Genomic DNA, 23,102 nt, shown 5'->3' on the forward strand with positions numbered 1-23,102 from the left:
CTCCCAGCCTTGGGATAGAGAATAGTGAAGGCAAACACCCTCTTCTCTGTCACCACGTCTCAATCCGTCACAGTGTCTCAAGGCTGAGGCTGCAGAGCAATCCAGCTATCGAAGATCTGGCATTTCCGCATGAGACCGTGACCTTGGCAAACCCCAACTGTTTCCAGAGGGAGATTCCGGGAAATCAAAGGACAAAACCCTTTTAATTCAAATGGCCCTTCTCACTGTCATTTTATTAATTTTTTTAAATTAAAAACACTTTTTTTTTTTTTTGTCCGTGCCCATGACATGCAGGAGCTCCTGGGCCAGGGATTGAACCCACACCACATCGGTAACAATGTTGGGTCCTTAACCACTCGGCTACCAGGGAACTCCTCATTGTCACTTTGAATGGCTAAGTCTTTTGTACTTTTTTTTTTGTTTTTTATTTTATGCATGCACCCACAGCGTACGGGCCAGGGATTGAATGCTCCTCACTTACTATGAGCCCAGGAAATTCAGAAGTTGGTTCGAGGTAGCAAGTGGTCTGTGAGGGAGTTCTCGGGAGGTGATGAATAGGGCTCTGCCCCATTTGACTTTAATAGGAGGAAAGGGAAAATATTTCACGGTGCCAAGGCAGTCACTGGAGATGTAGATGCTTAGAACTGGGTGACGTCCTGGTCTCCAAAAACAATGAAGGGAGGTACCCTGATACTGGGCTTGTGTGTGTGTGTGTGTGTGTGTGTGTGTGTGTGTGTGTGTATGATGTTCCAGCAGCGTTCGTTAGCAAGAAACTCCACCAGTCTTTCTTTGTCTGCTTGATTGCCGATTGAGCTATTTGATTTTCCTGCAAAGAACTCATAAAAAGAATGCCTTTAGGAGTTCCCATTGTGGCTCATTGGGTTAAGAACCCAACCAGTATCCATGAGGATGCAGGTTTGATCCCTGGCCTCACTCAGTGGGTCAAGGATCCAGTGTTGCCATGAGCCATGGTGTAGGTTGCAGACGTGGCTCGGATCTGGCATTGCTGTGGCAGAGGCCGGCAGCTGAAGCTCTGAATCAACCCCTAGCCTGGGAACTTCCATACGCCACATGTGTGACCTTAAAAAGCTAAAAAGAAAAAAGAAAGAAAGGGGAAAAAAGGAATGCCTTTATTACCAGGCTAAAAGTGCAAGAAAATACCCCCAAACCTGTCCTATGGCAGCGTCAGCTAGAAAATCATTCCTTTTCACTGGTTTTGTTGGTGGAGCTCCCCTCTGCTCTTTGCTTACGCTAGCAGTGCTCACCCTCATCCCAGCAGAGGCTTGGCTAGTGAAGCGAGGACCCATTTCTGCCACTGAAAACAAATGGCTGCGGGGAAAGGGGGCTGTCTGCCTGACACACAGCCTCAGCTCCATCCCCAGAGATGCTCGTGGAGTGTCCCGGGGAGAGAGAGCCAGCCCCAGAGTTGAAAGCAGCGCTCTTCAAATCCGGATGTCCACTGCTGTCAGAAGAAATTGCCATGTTGAAAAGTTAAGGGATTTCAGGTCGGGTTCGAGCAAGGTGTTCCCAACTTGGCCTCTCCATATTCAAAGCATAACTTCTGTCCTCTCGTGAGAATTTGCTTCCCTGATGCAAAGAAGGCCAAGATGTAGCATCAGGGCTTCCATAAAATTCTCAATGTGCACAGGCCACCTGCAACTCCAGACTTTGAGAGTGGAGGAGGTGGGGCCAAGGGCCAGCCAGGACTGGGAGCGCTGGCATGATTCCAGGTGTTAACTCCAGAATTCACCAGGCAGAGGGGCTTAAAGAGCACAAAGTCCTACTGTGTAGCACAGTGAACTCTACTCAGTGCCCTATGATAAACCATAATGGAAAAGTAGATTTAAAAAAACTGTGTATGGTATGTCTATATATGAACACATAACCGAATCACTTTGCTCTACAGCAGAAATTAACACAACATTGTAAATCAACTATGCTTCAATAAAAAAAAAAGAAAGAAAAGGGAAGAGGGTGGGGCTCTGGGGTGCGGGGTGGGGCAGGCCTCCCTGGGTGAGGCCCTGGAGGGTAGAAAGGCGGGAAAAAGGGTATCTTTATGGCTGAATGGAAGCCAGTGTGACTTCAACAGCTGTGTGAACCTGAATCTTTCCGAACCTCAGACTTGTTTCAACTGTCAATGAGAATATTATTTTCTGCACTGTCTATTTCGCAGGGCTCTAGTAAGAATTCAGAAAGCAAAGGAAGATAGAGTAGGTATATCATCTGATAGAAGGAGCAATACATGGCTGCTGTTTCCATTACTTCATGTATTTCAAAAGAGCCACTTTCCTGCATTTGAGTTCCTAGAAATATGAGGGTCTTGTCCCAGTCAAAAGAACAAATGTTACGCTACTATGAAAAAGAATATAAGAAAAATATTTATTACCTGTTGTGGTGGAGAAAATGATGGCTCTGCAAAGATGTGTATGTCCTAGAGCCTGGGACCTGTGGCCGTCCCAGGAGAATTTAGGATTCTCCTAAATTTAGGAGAATTTAGAGGAGAATTTAGGCTGCAGAGGGAATGAAGGTTGTTAATCAGATGAACTTAAAACGGAGTGATTACCCCGGGGTGCTTGGGTGAGCCCAGTGTAATCACAAGGGTCTTTAAAAGTGAAAAAGGCAGAGGTGACTACAAAAGAGAGAATGAGAGAGGTGGCAGCATGGAAGGGACTTGGCCTGCCACTGTCAGCTTTGAGGACGGAGGAAAGGGGGGGGGGCAGAGCACCTCCAGAAAGTAACACAACACGGCCAAAACTTTGATCTGAGCCCAGTGAGACCCATGCCAGATTTCTGATCTATAGAACTGTGAGAGAGGAAATTTGTGTTTTAAGCCACTAAGTTTGTGTTCATTTGTTAAGGCGGCAATAGAACACCAATGCACCTGGCAATAGAAATTCCGGAGCAATGGCATATTCTTGCATATAGGAATGAAATATTTATTAGCCACACGCTTTTTCCAGGAACCGCCTTCCTTCTTGTGTATGATCAGAATCACATTAGTATTTTTTTCCCCCGTTTGTCTGGCATAAATTGCAGTCGCTGAGCTTGAAGAGCTATTTACTGAGCTCTTTTTACACTTTCTATTATGCTCGCAAAGGTTTATGTACAAAATACTCTTGCCTGACCCAGGCTCCGTGATTGAAGTTTGCCCAGGGTGTGCCAGGGGTAAATTAAAAGGGAAATGCCAAGTCAAGGGCAAAGTGATGTTGATGAAGTCAAGCTGAACATATTTACCATAGAAAAAGGTATGGTCAAGGGGGCCTTTCTCTCGGGGATGTCAAGGTTTCCCTGGGAACCATGCAGATAATACCGCCTGTCCCTTTGCTTACTTCCAACCTAAAACGAGCGGTAAATGACAGAAGCCGGAATGGGAAGGTTTGACCCCGAGAGAGGCGCTCAGAAAGGGAGAGGGAAATCCAAACTCCTAAGTAGACATCTGTAAAAGGATTTGGAACCGAGGATAAGGAAGTTCTGAGGCTGGCTAAAAGGGAAGGAAGGGCTTTATTTACTGGCCATGGATTGTACTTCCTGTTGTGAAGCTCAGCCCTGTTTCATAACAGCTGGGGGCGGCGGTAGCTTGTGCGACAATGAGGAAGCGGTTCTCTTGGTTCCTCCGCGGTTACACAAGTGGGTGACCTCCAAGGCGCAGTGAAACAGATGTGGGAAGAAGAATGGGACACTTGCACTGGCTCTCGCAGACTTGATGGCGTGATAGAGCTTTGTGTTTTTAATTTTCAGGTGCAGGAGTATCTCTTCATATCTGATATGAGTGAATACACAGCATCTCCGTTGTTCTTGTGCATATGCTGTGCTTCTCTGCAGATTAGAATGGCTGAGAGGGATAAGCACCCCCCAGAGGGGCCCTGTGGCGTGCATTAGTTGTTCCTGCACAGCCAGGAGCTACAAAGGCCGGCAGGGTCCATGAAAGAAGGAATTAGACTTGTGTCTTTCTTATCGTAAAGTTTTGTCACAAACACCATGGAAACGGTTTCTGCAGCAGATGTGCCTGGAAGGATAGCCAAGGGCTTGGGAAACCTCATTTCAAGCTTGATTTTCACCTGCCTGTATTGTATGCTTAGGATGAGGGATGCTGTGGTTAGGTTTGCACATGAAAAATGCAGTGCAAAACCACAGAGACTTCCTGGATATCTCATTGGATGAAAAATGAAAAATATGGATTTTGGGGGGGGGGCGGGGCAAAAGGACCTTCCAGCTTCAAGGACAGAGGTGGGGCTCTATCATCAGACTGTGTGGGTTCAAATTCGGGTCCGACCACTTACTGGCTGCGTGAGCTTGACTACGTTCATTAACATCTCTGTGCCTCAGTTTCTTCATGGGAGCAGTAGTACACAGTGTGCTATGTGGTCCTGGTGAGAAGTCAGGAAGGCAATGATTGACGCCCACAGAACGGTGCCTGATGCTATAAAATGCGTGATCCCTGGCAGCTCTTTGGATTAGAATGGATTTATGTTCACGAGGGAGGAATAAAAGGTACAGAAACAGGTGAGTCGTGCCAGGGGACAAAAGTGTGAAAGCCTAGAAAACTCTGAACCAAGGTGACCTGTGGTGCCATTTTTATCCCGTGTTCAGGAGATGCATCACCTTCACCCAGCCTCCTTCCCAGCCTGTTTCCCCACAGTCACTCTTGAGGAAGCTTCTCCACTAGCCACGCTGGTCTCCAGGACTTAACCATTTCTTTCCCTGGATGCCGACCTTCTTCCCGCCTCACGTCTCTATTTCCACCCATGAATTCTACTGAGAGTTCTTCTCTTTCCCTCTGAAATCTCCCTCCTCTGAACGGACACAACTAAGAGACATGAGGCTTTTTTTCAAAAAAAAAAAAAAAAAAAAAAGTATTTGAAGGGACTTCTGAGGTCTTGTTTCTGCTATAATTTTTAAAACATCGGGACCAGAAAATTTGCATGGCTTGACAGTTTTTAACTCTGTGCTTGAAAAATATAAACTATGGGGAGTTCCCACTGTGGCTCAGCGGGTTAAGAACCCAACTAATATCCATGAGGATGCAGGTTCCATCCCTGGCCTCGCTCAGTGGGTTAAGGATCTGGCGTTGCTGCAAGCTGCGGTGTAGGTCGAAGATGGGGCTCAGATTGGTGTGGCTGTGGCTGTGGTGTAGGCTGGTAGCTGTAGCTCCGATTCCACCCCTAGCCTGGGAACTTCCATGTGCCACAGGTGCAGCCATGAAAAGAGAGAAAGAGAGAGAAAGGAAGAAAGAAAAAGAAAGAAATCATGGACTAAATCCCAGGTTTTCTACTCCTAACCACTGAGCTATACAAAATGTTGGGGAAAGCACTCTCCTAGCTTGAAAGTCTGCCCTGCTATCTTCTTGCCCCAGTAAACTCCAGCATTTGGCTTCTTCTCTCCATTGATTCTAAGTGCTTCAGGGCAGACATCAGATGTAAGCTTTGTATTCCCCAGGGTAATTCGCAAATCTCAGATCCTTAAACCTACTGAGAATCTTCACTAGATGCATTTCTTGACATTTGCATTGATTTCATGCTTAGGTGGCTTATTCTTTTCCAGTGCAAACGTCTCTAAGAGGCAGGCTCTTTGCTGCCCTTGCAAGGTGCACCACCCTCAAGAGTGGTCCCTGATTTCTGTGGACTCCGGCTGTTTTCCTCACTGTGGATGGCATTTTGGACTCTTCCCTGAGACTCTGACTTCCTCCCAAAGCCTGTTCTTAGCGTCCTGCCTCCTGACCACACTGGAAGGGAAACCATGGGCTCGTTTTTCACGCTGGGACACAGTGTAGAAAGAAGTAAAATACGGCAAAAAGAGAACAGACCCGCTTTGTTGCCTTTAACCTCAGGTTTGGAGGGTTGCGGAATTGGGGGCAGGCTTTGGAGGCCAGCAAATGATGCCGTTTTACCTTCTTTGTCGTCTCCGGGGGACATGGCGGCCAAGTTCCTTTTTCAGGGGAATGTAGGACAGGTTCAAATGTTCACCTCTGAGCCTCTTGCCTGGGAGAGGTACGGAAGGCAGGATCCTCACAGGGCGTGATGGGGTCCAGGGCCCAGGCGGGGGCCAGCAGGGACGTGTAGGGGCAACTGGCACAGCACCTCCCCACGTCTGCACTGCTGCTGGAGGAGATTCATGCTGGAGACACAGGCGGTCCATGTGTGGAGCGGAAGTTCCCCCTTTTGCCTCAATTAATTGTACCTGCCTTTCACAGCCTGGAATTGAAACCTTTGGGGCCTTCTCTCTGATGGAAGCTCAGGGTGGAATGAAATATCCATCGCTCTTATTGGATCATCCATACGAACTGGTTTTTGACAGGTGCCAGATACCTTGGAAGTCTTGTTCTATAGTTCTCAGCAATGTCAAGGGGGTGATGGCGGAGGGCGGGGAGGGGCGGGGGGGGGCGGAAATCACAACCAAGGCCTTCTTGGAAGGCTTCTCCTTCGCCATTCTTAGCCTTTCACCAATTCAGTCAGTCCTCCTTTCCATCCCAGTTCCGCAATATATTTTTTTTTTTTTGTCTTTTTGCTATTTCTTGGGCCGCCCCTGCGGCATATGGAGGTTCCCAGGCTAGGGGTCAAATCGGAGCCATAGCCACCGGCCTACGCCAGAGCCACAGCAACGCGGGATCCGAGCCACATCTGCAACCTACACCACAGCTCACGGCAATGCCGGATCGTTAACCCACTGAGCAAGGGCAGGGATCGAACCCGCAACCTCATGGTTCCTAGTCGGATTCGTTAACCACTGCGCCACGACGGGAACTCCCCCAGTTCCGCAATATTATTTCCTGATCCCGGAGCCAGATGGCGGAGCAGGAGGACTTTGAGCTCCCGTCCTCTCATGAGTTCACCAAAATCACAACTAACTACTGAGCAACCACTGATTAAAAAAAAGATTGCAACCTACTGAAAAAGATCTTCCACAACTAAAGCCAAAAGGAAGAAAGCACAATGAGATGGTAGTTGCAGACACATATCCGTTCCCACATCCTCCGCACCTCCTTTCTCTGGCATGGGGGGGTACCAGGCACAGAAAGTTGGATTTGGCGTCAGATTTGGGCTCCAGGGGCAGCAAGCCTGCTTCCTGGCTGTGTGGAATTGTGTGAGGTCACTTTGCTGAGGCTCAGTGTCTTCACTTCTAGAACAGGAATGGCCAGGGCAGGCTCAAGGTATGGTTGAGAGAGCGGTAATGAGGTCAGGCGTGCCAAGAATGTAGTACGATGCCTGGCACACAGAGAGCCCTGCATGCATTTAGTTTATTATTATTGTTGTTGTTATTATTGTAGTAATAACATTAGTATCTTTCATGGGATTAAAAAGAAAAAGTATGGGTCAAGTGAATCCTCATAACGATATGTTAAAACACTAAGAGTGAACACCATTCTCTGCCATCGATCCCCTCATCTTCCTCCTTTTATTTTGGGGCCCAAATCAAATGCCATTGCTGTGGCATACGCTTTTTGGCTCTGGACTGGTTTCCACCATATTTCACTTTGGCGTCTAGTCCGCAGAATTTGACAAAGGGCTGTATTCATGGTCGGGTGTTAGAAAGCATGTAGCATTCTGAATCGGTCCTTTTTTTATTTAACCAACCCCTGTCCTACACCAAATAATCGTGAGCACAGTTTCCACCGTCCTGACCTATTCTCAGAGTCAGCTGACAAGCCACCTCAAGGCTGAAACTGTTCACGTCCACACACTGAGCGGCTCCCGAGTTGGTGATTGACAAGGCAGAGGAGAGCTTTCAGGGCTACCCAGACAGGAGCAAAGCCATTTGGGAGCTGCCTGGAGCTGAGCCCAGAAGAGGCACAGAGCGGGAGCAGAAAGAAAGAGCTTTCTCAGAGTCAAGCGCTCTTGTGCTGCGCTGCCTGGATTTACAATTCGTGGGGGCGGGGTTTCTTGCTCAGAAAGTGTGGTTCGTTTTCTGATCAACTCACTCCTCTCTGAGCCATGTCCAACCACTGGCGACAATTTTCAAGCATATTGTCACCTCCCTCTAGACCTGCTGCGTGCTTTCCAAAGTGGTAAGGCTTGAGCTAGGCTTTCAAATTCGAAGGCTCATTTGAACAGAATGAACATATGCACCTGATGCCTGCCCCAGTGCTTGGCGTCCATCTCCAATAAATGTATTTGAGTCTCATTTTAAGAAATGTGCTTTTGCTTAACTCACATTCAATAAAGCCCCCCCACTTTGCTCCTGCTGCAATGTTCCTGGAGGAACATTAGGCTGAGAAGTCAGAGCCGGCTCCTGGTAGCAAATACACTCAGAATGGCCCTGCAAACAGACTCCCACGGCAACCAATCAACCAACCAAACAAAAAGGCAAAATTCGCTATCCTAAAGCTACTCTAATTCCTTTCCCCCAAAAACCATGGTGCAATATAATTTCCGCTGGATTTTTTTTTTTTAATTGCTTTACCCATGGCATCTGAAAGTTCCCAGGCCTGGGATTGAATCTGAACTATAGTTGTGACCTACGCCATAGCTGCGGGAATGTTGGCTCCTTTAGCCCACTAAGCCAGGCTGGGGATCGACCCCACACCTCCACAGTGACCTGAGCTGCTGCAGTTGAATTCTTAACCCACTGTGCCACAGTGGGAACTCCTAAAATTTTTATTTTTATGACTGACATAAAGAATGACCTTGAGGAGTTCCCGTTGTGGCGCAGTGGTTAACGAATCCGACTAGGAACCATGAGGTTGCGGGTTTGGTCCCTGCCCTTGCTTAGTAGGTTGACGATCCAGCGTTGCCATGAGCTGTGGTGTAGGTTGCAGACGCGGCTCGGATCCCGCGTTGCTGTGGCTCTGGCGTAGGCCGGTGGCTATGGCTCCGATTCGACCCCTAGCCTGGGAACCTCCATATGCCGCAGGAGCAGCCCAAAGAAATAGCAAAAAGACAAAAAAAAAAAAAAAAAAAAAAAAAAAAGAATGACCTTGAGTTTAAAAGTTCTTTCTACTCCTCTATTTTACCTTTAAACTGGTACAGAGATACTGGTATAAACTCTCTCACCAATGAGTGAATTGATGAATTAACTTCCTAAGTTTGACTTAACTACATAGTCTATACTGTCAGTAATCTATTTTTTTTTTTTTTTTTTTTTTTTTTTTTTTTTTGGTTTTTAGGGCTGCACCTGCAGCATAAGGAGGTTTCCAGGCTAGGGGTCCAATCGGAGTGTGCCTACACCGCAGCCACAGCAACGCCGGATCTGAGCCGAGTGTGCAACCTACACCACAGTTCATGGCAACACCGGATTGTTAACCCACTGAGCGAGGCCAGGGATCGAACGCACAACCTCATGGCTCCTAATCAGATTTGTTTCCGCTGAGCCATGATGGGAACTCCTATACTGTCAGTAATCATTTTGAGTCTTTCTACACACTTCAGTTTTCCAATAACGATTTCCCCAGGTGAGGCTGTTGGGGCTGGCATGTCTCCTCAATGGCACAGTGAAGGAGTGGTTGATACTGTGCAGGTCACAGTGATCTGATCTGTTTCTGGGTTCCCTCTAAAAATAACTTACACTCTAACATCACTGATTCCAATGCATGGCTCTGCTCTAAAATGAATTTTGCATTTATTTTGCTACACGTGCTTGAGGTCCCAGGGACACCATTGCCAAGGTCAACCCGTGGATTCAGTTCTGAGGAACACTGAGCTTGTTCACAAATTTGAGGTGGAAGGAGAGGCTTCATTTTATTTGTCATCCTCACCTCCACTTACCTCTTTGAATCTTGAAGTTGGGGAGTTCCCTGGCGGCTCAGGGGATTAAGGATCTGGTGTTGACACTGCTGTGGCTCAGGTCACTGCTGTGGTGTGTGGATCTGATCCTTGGCCTGGGCACTTCTGTATGCATCAGACACAGCAAAAAATAATAATTAAAAAAGAATCTGGGAGTTCCCATTGTGGGTCAGTGGGTTAAGAACCTGACATAGAGTCTCTGAGGATGTGGGTTTGAACCCTGGCCTCGCTCAGTGGGCTAAGAATCTGGCGTAGCTGTGAGCTGTGGTGTAGGTTGCAGACAAGGCTCAGATCTGGCATTGCCGTGCCTGTGACGTAGGCTGGCAGCTGCAGCTCTGATATGACCCCTGGCCGGCAACTTCCATATGCCGCAGGTATAGCCGTAAAAAGGAAAAAAGAAGAAGAATCTTTAAGTTGGAATGCTGTGTGACAGTTTCCTCGAGGGGCTCTCCCTGCCCCTCCATCCCCCGCCCCACTCTGTTTCCTTATTTTTTACCATGAAGAAAGAACACAGGAGATTTACTGCACAGTAAATTCTCCTTATGTGCTTATCCCTGGGTAGTTGAAAAATCAGAGCTGGGGGCACATTTTTTCTCTCCATAAAGCACCACAGAACTAGCCTCTGGCATATGAGCAGCTAGAGTGACTCCTAGCCAGTCCTGGAATGATTCCTTTCTTTGTGATGGGACGATTTCAATGCCCTGGGGCTCCCCTCTCTGTCATCAGAGGGCCCCGTGCAGTGTGCAGTGGGTTTTCATGAACTCACTAACTGTGCCATCTCCTTAATTCTCTGTATGATGTTGTGTGTGTTGGAGCATAAGATACTCCTCATTGTTTTTCTCTCTTCAGCGAGGCTGTTGTGCCTGAAGCTTCCCTGCAAGAATGTTCATAGTTTCCAACTGCAGAAAAGGGAAAATTTGAAATAACTTCATTACCCAAGTAAAGGACATTAGTGAGAGAAATTACAGTGTAACAAAATGAGATATTAAGCAGCATTTTATTTTTTTAATTAAAAATTACCCATAAGTAGGACATTTTGGTGGGTTTTTTTCCCCCTCGTTTATATTTTTTTGGCCACGGTGTACAGCGGCTTGATGTAGGATCTCAGTTCCCAGACCAGGGATTGAACCCACGTCACAGCGGTGAAAGTGCTGAATCCTAACTACCTGAGCACCAGGGAACTCCCAGCATCTTTTTTTTTTTTGGTTTGCACCCATGCCATGTGAAGCTTCCCAGGCTAGGGGTCGAATTGGAACTGTAGCTGCTGGCCTACACCACAGCCACACCAATGTGGGATCCTAGCTATGTCTGTAGCCTACACTATAGCTCACAGCAACACCAGATCCTTAACCCACTGAGAAAGGCCAGGGATCGAACCCACATCCTCATGGATACTAGTTGGGTTCATTAACCACTGAGCCAGGATGGGAACTCCTACCACCATCATTTTAAAACACAGTGTCGGAGTTTCCTGTGGTGCAGTGGCTTAAGGATCCAGTGTTTTCACTGCAGCACTGCTGTGGCACAGGTTCGATCCCTGGCCAGGGAACTTCCACATGCCATGGGTGTGGCCAAAAAAATTAAATAAAAGAGATTTTTAAAAATAATAAAATGCAGTGTCTACAGGGTATTTTAATGTTATGAAAGTTGATAGCACTGCAGTAAACAGCCTTGTACTGGATTATGTGCACTTATGTAAGAAATTCTCTAGGATCTAGTTCCAGGACTGAAATCGCTTGTTCAATAAGCTTAATCATTTTTTATTTAATAGATATTGAGGAGGGAAAAAACTTCAAAAAGACTGTACAAACTTATAATTACAAAACAATAATCCGGAGTTCCCATCGTGGCTCAGTGGTTAACGAATCCGACTAGGAACCATGAGGTTGCGGGTTCGATCCCTGGCCTTGCTCAGTGGGTTAAGGATCCGGCATTGCTGTGAGCTGTGGTGTAGGTTGCAGACTCGGCTCGGATCCTGCGTTGCTGTGGCTCTGGTGTAGGCAGGTGGCTACAGCTCTGATTCAACCCCTAACCTGGGAACCTCCATGTGCTGCAGGAGCGGCCCTAGAAATGGCAAAAAGACAAAAAAAACCAAACAAACAAAACAATAATCCGTTGGATGAGATTTTCCCAAGGGATCGTTTTTTAATTCATACATCTTGAATTGTAGTCGAAATTGTCTACAACAAACTCTAAGACATCACCTGGCCTTTTCACTCAAATATGTATCACTTTACTGGAAAGATGTGTAGAGAAGCTATATATATATAAAGTTATACATGTAAAGCATATTTTTTATAATTTTTATTTTTCCATTATAGTTGGCTTACAGTGTTCTCTCAATTTTCTACTATACAGCAAAGTGACCCAGTCTCTCTCTCTCACACACACATACATATGTGCATATATATACATTCTTTTATCTCACACTATCTTCCATCATGTTCCAGCACAAGTGACTAGACAGTTTCCTGTGCTCTACAGCAGGATCTCATTGCTTATCCACTCCAAATGCAATGGCTTGCATCTATTAACCCCAGACTCCCAGTCATCCCACTCACTCCCCCTCTGCAACCACAAATCTATTCTCCAAGTCCATGAGTTTTGTAAAGCATGTTTTTGTGTTATTGAATTAATCAGTAGTAAGGGCGTGTGGTATAAAAATATATAGCTGAAAACATTTCTTGAGACATCCTGAAGGCTTTGATCTATGTAACGACAATGCAGCTTTGTGTCTAAATGCTATGCGTCACTAATGTATTCTGGCTCCAGTTTCCTTATTTTTAAAACGAGGGATTGGAACCTGAGGTCCATTCTAGCTCTGACACCTTTATGATTTTACACGTCTTTTATCAACTAAATGTAATTACCAGGGAAACTTCTTCCTCTCTCAGAAGAATGACATCCTGTATTAAAGATTCTGATTAGACCTCATCAAAGCCTTTTGAAGTCTAAGTATCACATTGTATCCATTTTACAAAGAGCAAACTAAGTCACAGAAACACCAAGTGCCTTGCCTGAGGCCACAGAGCCGTGGGTAGCAGAGCCAAGATCTATCTCTTTCCCTCTGCTCAACAGATAGAAACAAATGTCAAAGTAGACCCTATGGAATTGTTAACGTTGCATGCCCAGCTAGATAGACACCGTTTATTTCCGTGTTCCAAGAGAGACAATTTTCAAGTTGTACTCTCCACTGAATATATAAATCCAAACTTGATGATTAGCTTCTTTATGCTTTTAGATTAAGAGATTTTTTTGTTTTTTATTACTTTTTTAGGGCCACACCTGCGGCATATGGAAATTCCCAGGCTAGGGGTCGAATCAGAGCTGCAGCTGCCAGCCTATGCCACAGCTACAGAAACATGGGATCCTTAACCCACTGAGCAAGGCCAGGGATTGAACCCATATCCTCATGGAAACTAGCTGGGTTTGTTACTGCTGAGTTACAATGGGAACTCCTATTTTTTATTTTTTGTTTTATCATTTTTACAGGTTACTGAAAGGCTGGAAAGAATCCTGAGGGAGATCTCTTTAAGGATTTCTCTTTAAGGAAGTCTCTTTAAGTCGTGTTATTTGGCAGATCCAAATTCGTATGCTCACACAGACAGGTTGCTATGACCCACACAGAGGTCTGCACAGTTGCCCTTTTCTTGTTCATGGAGAGCTATCATGATGTGAGTGGATGGTAAGAAGCAGGTGATCCCGAGCCTGCAGGGCAGACTCTCAGTGCATGCTGGCCGCTGCCTTTCCCTGAGTCTCACCCCTTCCAGGCTTCTGGGCACAGGCAGCTCAGGACATTTTAGCATTTTCGTGCCAGGCAAAAGTCCAAGACTCTCCAAAACTACATTGTGTTGGAAAGTTTCTTTTCTTTCCAATCACGTGAATGTTCCACATCTCCAAATGGGGCAGGGGGTGGGGGAAGCACTTGATCTTTCATTTTAAACTTTCTTTCCTGCTGATCCTAAGCGTTCTTAAGAAAGCTTTTTGTAGATCATCTTTGATTCCTCAATCTTTTCCAGTTGACAAACACCTCCTTCTTTGTAGATTGTTCTTTGGGTCTTTTTTGCATAGGCTCTGGAGTGGATGAATGGGCTCTACCACTTGGAACAAGTTACTCAACCCCTCTGAGTCTCAGTTTCTTCCTCTCCAAGAAGGAAATAATTCTCATATCTACCTGATGGTGTTTTAGGGCTAAATAAGGTTATACATTTAAGGGTCTTAGCCAGGTAGGTGCCAAAAACCCAACTCACTGCCTCTTTTTGTAAATGAAGTTTTTCTGGCACACGACCCTGCTCCTTTGTGTACACAATACTTATGGCTGCTTTCCTGCTGCAAGGGCAGAGAGTAGTAGCTGCAGCAGAGATTGTGTGGTCTGTGAACCCTCAGATATTCACTATCCAGTCCTTCCCAGAAAAATGTGCTGATTCCCAGTAAAACCCTATATACAAATAGGCTATCGGCTGGGTTAATAGGCCCCTTTGATGAACTCATCAGTTTATTTATACATCTGACAAGTGTTTATTCAGCATGTGGGCCAAGCATATGCCAGAGATTCACATATGCATAAGACATGCGAAGAAAGCTCAAGGCATTTGGGAGAGATACTGCATTTCCATGTGTTAAGTGTGAATCTAGATATAGTCAGGATTCCTAGATAGTGGGAGGGTGGTGGGTAGGGTGAGGTGGTATATGAGAGGTGTGTGTAGGGGAAAATGGGAGTGGTGGTAGAGGGATGGAAGTTGTTAGAAATGGAAGACCTCTAAGTTGAATCCTGGAAAGCGAGGCAGTGGGAGACCTGTGTGTGTTGATATTTATTCAATCAATAAGTATAGCTTGAAAGAGCCAGGCAAGATCTCTGTTCTTAGGAGAATAGATTCTAAGGTAGGCAATCAGCAGGTCAACCAAGGAATGAGGACGGTAATAATAATGTGATAAGTAATAATAATGTGATAAATAGATGAAGGAGGAAGGAATTGGGGCAGTGGTGGATTTGTCTCTTTTAGTCTGGGAAAGCCTTGCTCTGAGAAGGAGAGCTTGTGCTGGGATAGGATGATCAGAGTGAACCAGCCATGAGAAAAATGAGGGGCCAAAGTGTTCTAGGCTGAGGGGCAGCAAGGGCAAAGGCCTTGGAAGTGGGAGAGGGTTGAGAGACTGCTTCTTGTACTGCAAGGAAGGAGAGAAGACCTATATAGATGGCTGGGTCGTGACAAGGTGTGAACAGTGGGGAAGCAGCCCATGGAACTTGTACTGGTGCCATCTGATTCTCATACAGTGGATAACCGGTGGAAGGTTGGTGGAATGATCTAAGGGAAGAATGTTGCGATATCATTCTTGTAATAAGTTTGAGAAAGAGGTCTTGTGTGACACATCTAGATTGAGAGACTCAATCTGGGAGCAGGTGGAGGCGATGAACTAGCAAGGGAGGGTGGGGCTTGAGGACCATAGATACTCACTGTAGTCCTGGGCTGCAGGGTAGGAACATATTCTGACATCATGCTCTTGTGTTTGCTTTGCTTTAGGGTCACCACTGTTCTGCCCTTGGCCTTGATAAAAGATAAGAGTAACTTGAAAGGAAACAACACTCCCTACCCCTCCCTGAACAAGAGCTTGTTTACCTGAAATGGAAAATTTCTTGGAACAGGACTGGTTCCCAGGGATTCTAAAGTTGTGAGGTCAACCTGCCATTTTAACCTGAATAAGATCAGGATAAACTAAACTGAGACTTGGGTACCAGTTAAGGCTCCTATTTTCAGTATCGCTTCTTTCCCATTTTGATTTAGATCTTCTATAAACTGTTGCCACTCTCATTCTTCTTACTTTGTGATTCCATAATGGTTTGGGCATCAAATTTCCAAGACTGGAATCCTTACACAAATTCTTCCATGAAGCTGTTTCTGCAGCATAACCACAATGGATCAATTCCATCAAAAAATGCTCCATAGAAGAGAAGGGAAGCTAGTCAAAGCAGGAGTTTGGTGTCAAGTAAACATGGTAACAGCCTTTTCTTAAAAATTGAAGTATAGTTGATTTGCAATGTCATGTTTGTTTCAGGTGTACAGCACAGTGATGTGGATACACACACACATATATGTATAGACACATACACACATATCCTTTTCAGATTCTTTTCCATTATAGGTTTTTATAAGATATTGAGTAGAGTTCCCTGTGCTATATGGAATAAGTCCTTGTTGTTTATCTATTTTATATGTAGTAGTGTGTGTGTTAATCCCAGACTCCTAATTTATCCCTGCCCCGCCTTCCTTTTTGGTAACCATCAGTTTGTTTTCTATGTCTGAGGGTCTATTTCTGGGTTTTTTTGTTTTTTGTTTTTTGTTTTTTGTTTTTTTTTTTGCATCTTAGGGCTGCTCCTGCAGTATATGGAGGTTCCCAGGCTAGGGGTTGAATTGGAGCTGTAGCTGCCAACCTACACCACAGCCACAGCCATGTGGGATCCGAGCCGTATCTGTGACCTATACCACAGCTCATGGAAATGCCAGATCCTTAACCCACAGAGCGAGAGCAGGGATCGAACCCTCATCCTCATGGATACCAGTCGGGTTCTTGACCCACTGAGCTACAATGGGCATTCCCAGCAGAAGGAGCGAGGTTCCTAAGTTTCCCTGACTGGGACTCGAACCCGGGCTCTGGCGGTGAAAGCGCTGAATCCTAGCCACTAGACCACCATGGAACTACATTATTTCTATTTTGTAAATAAGCTCATTTGTATCTTTTTTCCCCCTCAGAGTCCACATTTAAGCTATACCATATGCTATTTGTCTCTCTCTGCCTGACTTACTTCACTCAATATGATAATTTCTAGGTCCATCCATGTTGCTGCAAATGACATTATTTTGTTCTTTTTTTTTTATGGCTGAGTAATATGCCATGGTATATATACCACATCTTCTTTATCCATTCCTCTGTTGATGGACATTTAGGTTGCTTCTATATCTTGGCTATTGTAAATAGTGCTGCAGTGAACTTTGGGAGTAACAGGCTTTTGATTGAACCCATCTTTCCTTTGTTGTCCAGTTGCTTTGTTGTGTAGATTGAACTCAGCCTGCCCAGGCAGCATTTTCCTCTTTCGCCAGCAACCCCTCTCTCTCCTCCTTCCCAGTTGATCTGTGGGCTCATCCATGCCGGTTCCCTGGCTCCATGCCACAACCCATTTGAAATGTTGGAATTGCATAAAATCAGGAAAAGGGGACAGCTTCCTCACACCATCACTGAAAAAGGATGGGCCTGTGGGTCCCACACAGAGAGAGAGTGTGAAGATTGTAGCATGACTGGAAGTGGTTTACAATGCCCTTGGGTCTCTAGGATTCAGTGAACAGTTCTGTGCTTCTAGACAAAAGCAAATATCAGATCTACTCAATTCAGGGGAATGAGTCAGCCATTGACCAAGCCAGCAGATCCCTGGCTTCACACTCAACATTTTCAGTGTGATACCTTATCTTCAAGGGATATAGCAAGTTCCTCCCAGTGCGCCGTAGGGGTCCTTCCTTTTTCTTCTCCCACATTTCCTCCCACCTGTGCTCTTTTCCTCCCCTCCAGAGGAGAATAGGAGGATACCCCACGTCTGTTTCCAGTCTTACAATGAGCCGGAGCATTTGGTGCTGACACAGGAAAGGGAATCATACTCCTAGGCCTGTGCATCTGGGGGAAATGCTTGTTTTATTTTGAATTCAATAGGCAGCTGATGAGTTTTCCATCCCTTCCGATCTCACCAAGCTCTGCTGTCACGTCCACTGGTGGGTGTTTGCAAATATAAAGTGGTTAAGTATAGTTCCACCTCCACAGATGACTTTCAGAAATTGTAAGTGGACGGTCGTTTATGAAGTTTTGATTAGATTGCAAAAAAAAAATTTAGAAATCTGTGTGTGTAAAAAGAAAACAACTGGCGTGAAACCACAGGTGTTGGGAGTGGGACTGGTAGCCAGGAAAAAGGATCTTGACTGGCTACAGTTAGGAGAGTGCCTGGGTTGGCAGAAAAGGGAATTGGTTCCAGCCTCTCACTTTGGCCCTTTCACGAATCTTTTTAAAAAAAAAAAAATCTTCTTTTTTTTAACAGTGGAAAGGGGCACAGATAATAGTACAGTAGATTGTAAGAGTCACTCTTGCCATCTTCTGTAGGTCATGAATGTGGGCTGTTAGGTAAAAACAAGTGAGAAAGAGAGACAGAGAGCTTGATTGATTTTGATGTTAGAATACATATAGAAAACCATTTTCTCCACAAAGCAATTTAATCTGGACCATAGCCATTAAGCACTAATTAGGCTAATACTAAGTGTTTGGAGAGAGGCAAAAGTGGGCTTGAATGCAAAAATTTCATTCCCTTGGACACATGTTTGATTCCTTATAAGAAAGTTGTAGAAAACCCATGACCTAAATCTCTGATCTTGGGTATTTCCAAGGAAACCACCCAACTTCCCCACTGTCTTAGATATAACACAATTAATGAAATGCCTGGCAGGCCCCAGAGGTCTTTGTGTAGTTAGATTAATAGCAGTGAAAGTCATTAGCATCTGAGATTTATCTCTCTCTCCAACCAAGACTCCTTAGGCTTATTAACCATCCAAGTGGAAAGAGAGGAAGAAAAAACCCCAAAGAAACAAATAAAAACCAACCAACAAACTAGTGATGCAGTTAAGAACCTAGGATTTTCCTGAAGGCCAACAGCTGAACTCACACCACCAGAGAGATGGAAAGGAATTCATCTGTCAGCCTTTATTTAGCATTGGGCACAAATCATTCTTGGCTGTTTTAATAGAACATGGGGTGGATAGCAATCAGATCCTTGTGTTTTAATAAAATACAGGTTAGTATAGCCTCCTTTTACAGATAATGAAACTGAAGCTCTGAGAGTCATCAGCCATCCTGAAGTCTAGAAGTTTCTAAGGCCAGGACTCAAACCCAGGACTCTAGAATCTAGAGCGTTTGTTGTCTCCTTAGCAGTTATGCCCTCACTAGCCTCACTGGGGAAAGATCTTTTCACACAGAATTTTTAAAAAGTGAGGATGGTGCAGGTGGTGTGTAAACATGGTCCAAGAGTATCTGAAAAGGAAACCAGCTCACTGGTATGCCAGGTCATGAGATGACCAGGGCATGAACGTGCACTAGTAAACTACAATGCACATGGGAGTGGCAAAGACACAATTGATTGTACCATCTGGAAAAGTGGGGAAACTTGAGGAGAAAGAATGCTGAGCAGAAATGTGCTATATGGGTTTGTGTCAAGCAAAGATCAGTATCTCATGTTTCTTTTCACTTAAGCAGTTTTTCCTACTTCTGCCATGTCCCTTCTTTGTGAGCTAACATAAGTTTATTGGTTGAGTACAAAACAAGAGAGTCGGTTGGGAACGGACGTTCTTTTTAAATCAAGCCTCTTCCAGTGAGACTCCATCTTGAGGCAAAGCTCCAGGATTTCAGTGAAAGTTTGCTTTCTTAGTAAACAGCCTTGGACATTCTTCCTCATCATCTCTCACTGATGTTCTTCATCGTTTTATCAGTGACTTGTAGATTGGAGGAAAAAACCCTAGATTTTAAGATAAACTTCTAGAAAGCAGGATGGAAGTTGGAAGGTTGGTACCTAGCAGCTTGGAAGACAGGATCAGAGTTCAAAAGAGAGGAGGGGAAATTGAAAAAGAATTCACAAAACAGTACAATGAATATTTGTTGAATGAGTGCTAAAAATGCAAGGCAGTTCTTCTGGGGAAGATGAAGATGAAGAAGCAGGTTATAAAGTGAAAAAGTCTATGGACCCTAGTTGTGGTACCTTTGCTTCTGAAGTAGAAACCTAAGATATATTGTGAGAAGCAGAAATGTACTTTGTAGCAGCAGTTTATTGGATTAGGCTGTTGAAAATAATCGATTATTCAGAGGGTAGTTCTTGACTGGTGCAATAAAATGTACTCTCTTTGCATTATTGAGGAGAAACTGACATACAAAAAACTGTATGCATTTAAAATGCTCAATATAATGAGCTTTGATTTATACACAAACCTGTAAAACCATCTCCACAGTCAAGACGCTGAACCTTGCCATCATCGCTAAACATTGCCTCATGCCCATTTGTACTCTGTCTCCCTCCAGTCTGGGTACCCAGGTAACCACTAACCTGTTTTCTGTCATTATTGATTGTATTTTATAGACTAGTTTTATATAAATTAAATCAAATAGCAGATACTCTTTTTAGTCTAGCCTCTTTCACTCAGCATTATTTTGAGAGGCCATGATCTTTCGAGTGTCAATATTTCATTTCTTTCTTTATTCCCCAGTGGTATTTCATATAGTTTATTTTTTGAAGCTTAGTTATTACTTTCCTGGATAGATAAGTCAGTTGATGCATTCTTACTCTCGTTATCCTATTTTTTTGTTTGTTTGTCTCACATTATTGACTCAATATATACTTATATTGATTTACTTAAGGATTTGGTTGAAAAGACTCTCTTCGAGAGGATTCTATGAGAGGTCATTAATTCATACATTTATTCAATCATTCAGCAAAGATTGATTAACTCTTTCCTAGTGCTAAAAGATAAACTTAAGATAAACTGAGTTTAGGCAAAAATCTATTTGAATGGGGCAGCACCAAACGGGAAGTGGTTAAGAGCTGGCCATTGACTGGAGCTCAGGGAAAGACTTTTATAGAGAAAGGGCAGAAGCAAAATAAGGAAATGATTTATTGGCTGTGACTTCAAGCCTAGTTGGCTGTTTGGGATTGGTTGTCCTTACGTTTCAGTTTGGTAATCTCGAGGTATTTACAGGCCTAGATTTTGGTTTGCTTATGTAGGCCACCAGGTCATTAGAGCCTCCTCTGCCCAAGGGTCTCTTTGTTTCATCAGTTCAACTCTAAGTCCCAAGTATTATTCTAGGTGCTGGTGATAGAGAAATAGGGGAAACAGACCTGAATCCCAGCTCTCCTGACTTTATATTCCAATGAAAGGAGATGGACATTTTGCATTTTTTAGCTTTACTGAGGAGCAGTCAATTCTCCTGATCACTTTGATTCTCATGCTCCTTTTCTTTTTTTTAATGATTTTTATTTTTTTCCATTATAGTTGGTTTACAGTGTTCTGTCAATTTCTGCTGTACAGCAAAGTGACCCAGTCACATATATATATATATTCTTTTTCTCACATTATCCTCCATCATGTTCCATCACAAGTGATTAGATATAGTTCCCTGTGCTCATTCCTTTTTTAAACAATAAACACAGTGAAATATTTTAGGAGAACCCTGATGGCTCAGCAGTTTAAGGATCTGGCATTGTGACTGCTGTGGCACAGATTTGATCCCTGGCCCTGGGAACTTGCACATGCTGCAGGTGTGGTCCTCACCCCCCCCCAAAAAAAAAAAGAAAAGAAAAATTATAGTATGTTACCATGTGCCCTTTAGAAATAATAGAACAAAGTAAAAGGTCATCAGATGCCATCCTAACAGTGCAGCCCATACTGGGACCGGCTTCCATAAACTGAGGAGGATAAAGACTTTGGTGTGGTTTCTCTCAGTCAGACTCAACAAGATCCCGTGAAAATCGACTCTCCAATAGGGCTTAAAAACAACAACAAAAAAACCCCACACAACCCCCCAAGGCTACCATGAATGGCCAGGAGTCACAAAATGAGGTGATCTTTCCCTTGGAACTGCCCACAGATATTAAGCTTTTGTGTCCACCTGTTGGAGAAGCCGGGAGGGGGGGAAGAGGTGCATGATGGGAATCAGGTCAGAGAGTTTTAATTGGGGAGAACACCCTCCCGAAGCTCCAAATTGGTTACATTATGGGAGTGAATGTCCCCATTTCCGTTCCAAATGTAAACGTCCACCCAGGAATGCATGTGCTTCGTTTCTCTGGTTTTGGGAGAAGGGAGCCAAGGTAAACTGAAAGATCGGCCACGCCAAAGTGTCTGGCTCAAAAACGGGTGGAACGGATACCCCAGGCCACAACCAAAGAATGCGGCACTGTTTCCCCAGCTGCAGAAACGTTTTGGCATTTAAGCTGAGGAAGTTTAAGGGAGAGATGTAAGGAGAGAGCTGTGTAACCAGAGGACGAGAACCTTCTTTGTCCGCCTCCGGCACTTTTACTCCAGCGCCATCTGGCACCCGTCCAAGGTAGCCTGAACTTTCTGAGAAACTTGATTTCCTGTTCACACTGCCTCTGGACTGGAGGGCTGGGGTGACCAAGGCGGAGGAGTGGAATGGGGCTGCGGGTTAGCTTAAAAGCAGGGGGTGGGAACTCTCTGCTCCCACACGCTTAGCAAAACTCCCAGCAGCAACTGTAAAAATAAAACTTTGAGCTCTAGAAGCTTTAGTTCTTTCAACACTGAACTTCACTCATGAGATAAGGATCTTTTGGGAAGACAAGATTTTTGGTTTAGTTTTGTTTCAGGGTCTTTTAAAACAGAACACTACGAACTTCTTAAAACCCGCGCGGGGGGGGGGGGGGGGCTTACCATCACCTAGTTCCCCTCTTCTGTTTTACAAAAGAAGCCAGACAGAAGTGAGAGCTGTTAAGTGACATTGGCAAGGGGATGGGTACCCAGGGTCTATACTTCCTGACTCTGAATGTGGTGGAGTTTCCTCTGTGGATTACAGAAAAGTGCAAGTTCAAATACCAGGCCTTGGTGAATTTTACTATATGTAAGTTATACCTCACCCCCTAACTTAAAAAAGTGGGTGTTACCCAGGCCTCCCCTTGAACTTGAGTCTGCTAGATTCCAGAGCCCAGGTATTCCTGCGTTTTGCCTCTCAGTAGCATTGCTGTCGGCACTGTGAATGCGTAGTCCTTTCGTGGTTTGTGTTTGAGGAGGAAGCTGAGGGCTGACGAGCTTTCCAGGATGAAGGCATTAACCATGGCACTTGGAAAGAAAAGCTTGCTGAGTCCTGAGTGGGACAGGTCAAGAGCTGGGTGAATTTCACTTCCCCATGAAATTAATCACTCTTCGCCTAGAGGGGCAGTTATATCCCGGCCAGTTTCTGCTTGGAGTTCAGGATAGAAAAACAAAACAGCGGCTGGCCCTGTGATGGGAAAGGGACATTTGGTATTCTTGTTAACTTCCTGGCTAATTACAAAGTGTTAATGACATTCAAAGGAAACTTGCCTCCTTCGATGATCTACAAATAAGGAAGGGCAACAGAAGGTGAGCCAAAGAAAAGACAAGGACCTCCAGGGAAGTGCAGAGCAAAACCAATCAGCCTTGATAATCACAGGAGAGAAAAGCATCCTAATTTACAAAGGAAGTAGACACCCCAGTAACTCGGAAAATCTGCACAGACTAGGTGGGACTGAGAGCCCTTAAACCAACCCTAGCTGCTCTTCAAACCTTAAGGATTTGTTATTGCAAACCGCTTCTCAAACAGTACCTCATGGGATAAGGTACCTCT

General features: G+C 44.7%; 1 long non-coding RNA gene across 2 annotated transcripts in view; it reads left to right on the forward strand.

Annotated features, from left to right (window-relative positions):
• Window positions 1-23,102, forward strand: part of LOC106506896 (uncharacterized) — a 62,492-nt gene that overhangs the window by 26,721 nt on the left and 12,669 nt on the right. Inside the window, exon 3 of one of the 2 annotated variants that reach the window (XR_014835695.1) lies at window positions 5,542-6,202. The exons of the other annotated variant lie outside the window; for it this stretch is intronic. This is a non-coding gene — a long non-coding RNA (uncharacterized LOC106506896). Of the gene's footprint in view, window positions 1-5,541; window positions 6,203-23,102 lie in introns of those variants that run through there. 2 annotated transcript variants of the gene reach the window in all.

This window comes from Sus scrofa, chromosome X (genome assembly GCF_054392235.1).
Source record: "Sus scrofa isolate SSC_HxYL_T2T_F1_AM1 chromosome X, Sscrofa_HxYL_maternal_Yorkshire_Landrace_v2.0, whole genome shotgun sequence".
Taxonomy (NCBI): domain Eukaryota; kingdom Metazoa; phylum Chordata; class Mammalia; order Artiodactyla; family Suidae; genus Sus; species Sus scrofa.